We start from the raw sequence: 7,959 nt of genomic DNA on the forward strand, positions 1-7,959 counted from the left end.
TGAAGGGGACTGTACAACGAGAAGACATAACAGTCATCAATATTTATGCCCCCAATCAGGGAGCACCGAAATACACCAAGCAACTACTAACAGAACTAAAGGGAGAAACTGACCAAAACACAATTATACTAGGGGACTTAAACACATCATTGACAGCCATGGATAGATCATCCAAACAGAAAATAAATAACGAAATAGTAGCCCTAAATGACACATTAGATGAAATGGACATAATTGACATTTATAGAGCACTTCATCCTAAAACATCAGACTATACATTCTTTTCTAGTGTACATGGAACATTCTCAAGGATAGACCATATATTGGGACATAAAATCAGTCTCAACAAATTTAAGAAGATTGAAATCATACCATGCATATTCTCTGATCACAAGGCTTTGAAATTGGATATCAACTGTAAAAAGAAAGCGGGAAAAAGCACAAATACATGGAGACTAAACAACATACTTTTAAAGAAGGACTGGGTCAAAGAAGAAATTAGAGGAGAGATCAAAAGATACATTGAAACAAATGACAATCAAAATACATCCTACCAAAATTTTTGGGATGCAGCGAAAGCAGTTTTAAGAGGGAAATTTATCTCATTACAGGCCTATCACAAGAAACAAGAAAACTCCCAAATAAATAACCTCATGTTACACCTTAAAGAACTAGAAAAAGAAGAACAAGTAAAACCCAAGGTTAGCAGAAGAAAGGAAATAACAAAAATTAGAGCAGAACTAAATGAAATAGAGAACAAAAAGACAATAGAAAAAATTAATATGACAAAGAGCTGGTTCTTTGAAAAGATTAACAAAATTGACAAACCCTTGGCTAGACTTACTAAGATAAAAACAGAGAAGACACTGATTAACAAAATCAGAAACGTAAAAGGGGAAGTTATCACGGACACCACAGAAATACAAAGGATCATCCAAGAATACTATGAAGGACTATATGCCACCAAATTCAACAACCTAGAAGAAATGGACAAGTTCTTAGAAACATATAGCCTTCCAAGGCTGAACCATGAAGAACTGGAAAATCTAAACAGACCGATCACCAGTAACGAAATTCAATCAGTCATCCAAAACCTTCCCAAAAGCAAAAGTCCGGGACCAGATGGCTTCACTAGTGAATTCTACCAAACCTTCAAAGAGGATCTAATACCAATTCTGCACAAACTCTTCCAAAAAATTGAAGAAGAGACAGTACTCCCTAACTCATTTTATGAGGCCAACATTACCCTGATACCAAAACCTGGTAAGGACAGCACAAAAAAAGAAAACTACAGACCAATATCTCTAATGAATACCGATGCAAAAATCCTAAATAAAATTCTAGCAAATCGAATACAACAATGCATTAAAAAGATTATTCATGACGACCAAGTGGGGTTCATCCCCGGGGCACAAGGATGGTTCAACATACGCAAATCCATCAATGTGATACATCACATAAACAAAATAAAGGACAAAAATCATATGATTATATCAATTGATACAGAAAAAGCATTTGACAAGATACAACATCCATTTATGATTAAAACACTTAATAAAATGGGTATAGAAGGAAAATACCTTAACATAATAAAGGCCATATATGACAAACCCTCTGCTAATCTCATAATTAATGGAGAAAAACTGAAGCCCTTTGCTCTACGTTCAGGAACACGACAGGGATATCCCCTATCACCTCTGCTTTTCAACAGAGTGTTGGAAGTCCTTGCCAGAGCAATCAGGCAAGAGAAAGAAATAAAAGGCATCCAAATTGGGAATGAAGAAGTTAAATTATCTCTCTTTGCAGATGACATGATGCTATATATAGAAAACCCTAAAGACTCCACCAAAAAGCTACTAGAAACAATCAACGAATACAGTAAAGTTGCCGGCTACAAAATCAACGCACAAAAGTCCATTGCCTTCCTATATACTAACAATGAAATCTCAGAAAAAGAAATACAAAAAACAATTCCTTTTGCAATTGCAGCAAAAAGAATAAAATACCTAGGAATAAACTTAACCAAGGATGTGAAAGACCTCTATGCTGAAAACTATAAGACATTTTTGAAAGAAATTGAAGAAGACACAAAAAAATGGAAAGACATTCCATGCTCATGGATTGGAAGAATCAACATAGTTAAAATGGCCATATTACCCAAAGAAATATACAGATTCAATGCAATCCCCATCAAAATCCCAGTGGCATATTTTAAAGAAATAGAACAAAAAATCATCAGATTTGTTTGGAACCACAAAAGATCCCGAATAGCCAAAGCAATCTTAAGGAAAAAGAACAATAATGGAGGTATCACACTTCCTGACTTTGGCCTGTACTACAGGGCCACAATAATCAAAACAGCATGGTATTGGCAGAAAAACAGACACATAGACCAATGGAATAGAATTGAGAACCCAGAAATAAAACCACATAAATATGGACAGATAATTTTTGACAAAGAAGCTAAAAACATACAATGGAGCAAAGACAGCCTCTTCAATAAATGGTGCTGGGAGAATTGGATAGCCACGTGCAAAAGAATGAAACTGGACTGCTATTTGTCACCATGTACCAAAGTCAATTCAAAATGGATCAAAGACTTAAGCATAAGACCTGACACAATAAAATGCATAGAAGGAAACATAGGTACTAAACTTATGGACCTTGGGTTCAAAGAGCATTTCATGAACTTGACTCCAAAGGCAATGGAAGTAAAAGCTAAAATAAACGAATGGGACTATATGAAACTTAAAAGCTTCTGCACATCAAAAGAAACCATTGACAAAATAAAGAGGCCACCAACTGAATGGGAGAAGATTTTTGCAAACAGTGCCTCCGATAAGGGGCTAGTATCCAGAATATACAAGGAACTCATGCAACTCAACAACAAAAAAACAAACAACCCAATTGAAAAATGGGCAGAGGACTTGAAGAGACATTTCTCCAAAGAGGACATACAAATGGCAAATAAACATATGAAAAAATGCTCAACATCACTAATCATCAGAGAAATGCAAATCAAAACCACAATGAGATATCACCTCACCCCAGTCAGAATGGCTATCATCAACAAGACAAATAGTAACAAATGTTGGAGAGGTTGTGGAGAAAAAGGAACCCTCATACACTGTTGGTGGGAATGCAGACTGGTGCAGCCGTTATGGAAGGCAGTGTGGAGGTTCCTCAAAGAATTACGAATAGAATTGCCGTATGACCCAGCAATCCCTCTCCTGGGTATCTACCCAAAAAATCTGAAAACATTTAGAGATAAAGACACGTGTGCTCCAATGTTCATTGCAGCTTTGTTTACGGTGGCCAACACATGGAAACAACCAAAATGTCCTTCGATAGATGAATGGATAAAGAAGTTGTGGTATATATACACAATGGAATACTATTCGGCAGTGAGAAAAGATGATATAGGAACATTTGTGACAACATGGATGGATCTTGAGAGAGTAATGCTGAGCGAAACAAGTCAGACAGAAAAAGCAGAGAACCATGTGATTTCACTGATATGTGGTATATAAACCAAAAACAACAAAAGAACAAGACAAACAAATGAGAAACAGAAACTCATAGACACGGACAATAGTTTAGTGGTTGCCAGAGGGTAAGGGGGGTGGGGGGGTGGGGCGGGGAGGTGAGGGTAAGGGGGATCGAATATATGGTGATGGAAGAACTGACTCTGGGTGATGAACATACAATGGGATTTATAGATGATGTAATACAGAATTGTACACCTGAAATCTATGTAATTTTACTAACAATTGTCACCCCAATAAATTTAATTTAAAAAAAAAAAAAAAAAAAAAAGAACAAGACAAACAAATGGGAAACAGAAACTCATAGACACAGACAATAGTTTAGTGGTTACCAGAGGTTAAGGGGGGTGGGGGTGGTAGATGAGGGTAAAAGGTTTAAATATATGGTGATGGAAGGAGAACTGACTCTGGGTGATGAACACACAGTGGGATTTATAGATGATGTAATACAAAATTGTACACCTAAAATCTATGTAATTTTACTAACAATTGCCACCCCAATAAATTTTTAAAAAATCTTAAAAAGAAATGTTTCCAGTTCCTAATATAAGACTGAAAACAAACAAAAACAAACAAACAAAAAAAGCAAAAGCAGAGAACCATATGAATACACTGATATGTGGTATATAAACCAAAAACAACAAAAGAACAAGACAAACCAATGAGAAACAAAAACTTATAGACACAGACAATAGTTCAATGGTTACCAGATGGTAAGTGGTTTGGGGGGTGGGAGATGAGGGTAAGGGGGATCAAATATATGGTAATGGAAGGAGAACTGACTCTGGGTGGTGAACACACAATGGGATTTATAGATGATGCAATACAGAATTGTACACCTGAAATCTATGTAATTTTACTAACAATTGTCACCCCAATAAATTAAAAAAAAAAACCACCTTCTCTCAACCATAGCTTACACCCAACTGACTGCACCAAACAAGTTGAAACGTGCAAAACACTGTTACTAAGGTTCGACGCACCACTTACTGTATTGGAGATCCCTGCCTTTCCATTGGATGGCACTAGGCAGGAGCATTCGACATATTTTGTTATGACAATGAAAAGGCTCCATGTCACACATTGCTTCTAGTATGGCAATTTCTGTCAAACTAAAACATTATGGTGTGTCCTAATCCACCTTATTCATCGGATCTGACACTACACAAATTCTGGCTCTTCCCCAAAGTTAAAAATCACCATGAAAGGTAACCATTTTGAATCAATTCAGGTCCTCGGGGGAGCCATGACAGCACAATTAAAGACACTCATGAAAGAGGACTTCCAGCTGTTTTGCAAAGGGTTTTCTGCCAGAACACAGGGGTAGTGAAAACCACCACTAAATTTAACCCAAATGGAAAGGAAAAGACACACTCCAACATTGTTGTCATCAGATATGTAGATTCCAGCAAGTCTGCCACTACAGGTCATCTTATCTATAAATGTGGTGGGATCAACAGAAGAACCATTGATGATTTTGAGAAGGAGGCTGCTGAGATGGGAAAGGGCTCCTTCAAGTGTGCCTGGGTCTTGGATAAACTGAAAGCTGAACATTAGCGTGGGATCACCATTGATATCTCCCTGTGAAAATTCAAGACAAGCAAGTATTATGTGACTACCATTGATGCCCAAGGACAAAGAGACTTTATCAAAAACATGATTACAGGCACATCTGAGGCTGTGCTGTCCTGATTGTTGCTGCTGGTGTTGGTGAATTTGAAGCAAGTATTTCCAAGAATGGGCAGACCCATGAGCATGCACAAAATGGATTTCACTGAGCCACCTTACAGCCAGAAGAGACATGAGGAAATCATTAAAGAAGTCAGCACCTACATTAAGAAAATTGACTACAACCCTGACATGGTAGCATTTGTGCCAATTTCTGGTTGTAATGATGACAACATGTTGGATACGAGTGCTAACATGCCTAGGTTCAAGGGATGGAAAGTCACCTGTAAAGAAGGCAGTGCCAGTAGAACCACACTTCTTGAAGCTCTGGATTGCATCCTGCCACCAATTGTCCGATTGACAAAAGTTGGTATCTGCCCCTCCACGATGTCTACAAAATTGGTGGTATTGGTACTGTCCCTGTGGAGTGAGTGGAGACTGGTGTTCTCAAACCTGGCATGGTGGTCACCTTTGCTCTAATCAATGTTACAACTGAAGTAAAGTCTGTTGAAATGCACTGCAAAGCTTGAAGTGAAGCCCTTCCTGGGGACAATGTGAGCTTCAATGTCAAGAATGTGTCTGTCAAAGATGTTCATCGTGGTGCTGTGGCTGGTGACAGCAAAAATGACCCACCAATGGAGGCAGCTGGCTTCATGGCTCAGGTGACTATCCTGAACCATCCAGGCCAAATCAGTGCCACATATGCACCTGTGCTTGATTGTCACACGGCTCACAATGCTTGCAAATTTACTGAGCTGAAGGAGAAGATTGATCATTGTTCAGGCAAAAATCTAGAAGACGGCCTGAAGTTTTTGAAATCTGGTAATGCTGCCATCATTGACATGGTTCCTGGCAAGCCCATGTTTGTTGAGAGCTTCTGTGACCACCCTCCTCTGGGCCACTTTGCTGTTTGTGACATGAGACAGACAGTGCTGTGGGTTTCACCAAAGCAGTGGACAAGAAGCCAGCTGGAGTTAGCAAGGTCACCATGTCTGCCCAGAAAGTTCAGAAGGCTAAATGAATATTATACCCAATATCTGCCATCCCAGTCTTAATCAGTGGTGTAAGAATGGTCTCGGAACTGTTTGTCTCAGTTGGCCATATAAGTTTAATTGCAAAAGACTGGTAAATGATTACAATGCATCGTAAAACCTTCAGAAGGAAAGGAGACTGTTTTGTACACAACTAGTTTTTTTCTGTGTGGCAGTATTTCAGTTCTTAGTTGTTAAGATCAGTACTTTTCAATGGAGACAACCTGACCAAAAATCTCACAGAATTTTGAGACCCATTAAAAGAAAGCTTGTTTTTGTTTTTATTTTTCAAATTAAAGTTTATTGGGGTGACGATTGTTAGCAAAGTTACATAGATTTCAGGTGTAAAATTCTGTATTACATTAATTATAAATCCCATTGTGTGTTCAACACCCAGAGTCAGTTCTCCTTCCATCACCATATATTTGATACCCTTTAACCTCATCTACCACCCCCTCCCCCCTTACTGTCTGGTAACCACTAAACTATTGTCTGTGTCTACGAGTTTTTGTTCCTCATTGTTTGTCGTGTTCTTTTGTTGTTTTTGGTTTATATACCACATATCAGTGAAATCATATGGTTCTCTGCTTTTTCTGTCTGATTTATTTCACTCAGCATTACACTCTCAAGATCCTTCCATGTTGTCACAAATGTTCCTATATCATCTTTTCTTACCGCCGAATAGTATTCCATTGTGTATATATACCACAACTTCTTTATCCATTCATCTATCGAAGGACATTTTGGTTGTTTCCATGTCTTGACCACCATAAATAAAGCTGCAATGAACATTGGAGCACACGTGTTTTTATGGATAAATGTTTTCAGATTTTTGGGGTAGATACCTAGGAGTGGGATTGCTGAGTCATACGGTAATTCTATTTGTAATTTTTTGAGGAACCTCCACACTGCCTTCCATAGTGGCTGCACCAGTCTGCATTCGAACCAACAGTGTATGAGGGTTCCTTTTTCTCCACAGTCTCGAAAACTTGTAAATATTTGTATTGTTGATGATAGCCATTCTAACTAGGGTTAGGTGATATCTCATTGTGGTTTTTATTTGCATTTCTCTGATGATTAGTGATGTTGAGCATTTTTTCATATGTCTATTTGCCATTTGTATGCCCTCCTTGGAGAAATGTCTCTTCAGTCCTCTGCCCATTTTTCAATTGGGTTGTTAGTTTTTTTGTTGTTGAGTTGCATGAGTTCCTTGTATATTTTGGATATTAGCCCCTTATCAGAGGCACTGTTTGCAGAAATCTTCTCCCTTTCAGTTGGTTGCCTCTTTATTTTCTCGATGGTTTCTTTTGCTGTGCAGAAGCTTTTAAGTTTGATATAGTACCACTCATTTATTTTAGCTTTTACTTCCCTTGCCTTTGGAGTCAAGTTCATAAAATGTTCTTTGAAACCAAGGTCCATAAATTTAGTGCCTATGTTTTCTTCTATGCAGTTTATTGTTTCAGGTCTTATGCTTAAGTCTTTGATCCATTTTGAATTAATTTTGGTACATGGTGACACATAGCAGTCCAGTTTCATTCTTTTGCACGTGGCTGTCCAATTCTCCCAGCACCATTTATTGAAGAGGTTGTCTTTCTCCAATGTATGTTTTTTCCTTCTTTGTCAAAAGTTATCTGTCCATATTTATGGGGGTTTATTTCTGGGTTCTCAATTCTTTCCATTGGTCTATGTGTCTGCTTTTCTGCCAATACCATGCT

At 38.0% G+C, this 7,959-nt stretch overlaps 1 pseudogene; it reads left to right on the forward strand.

Annotated features, from left to right (window-relative positions):
- The first annotated feature begins 5,201 nt into the window (after positions 1-5,201).
- Positions 5,202-6,234, forward strand: LOC109454563 (elongation factor 1-alpha 1 pseudogene; annotated as a pseudogene).
- The last annotated feature ends 1,725 nt before the right edge of the window (positions 6,235-7,959 follow it).

The sequence above is a fragment of the Rhinolophus sinicus genome, chromosome 18 (assembly GCF_057876585.1).
Source record: "Rhinolophus sinicus isolate RSI-liver-muscle chromosome 18, RSI-T2T, whole genome shotgun sequence".
NCBI classification, from domain to species: Eukaryota; Metazoa; Chordata; class Mammalia; order Chiroptera; family Rhinolophidae; genus Rhinolophus; species Rhinolophus sinicus.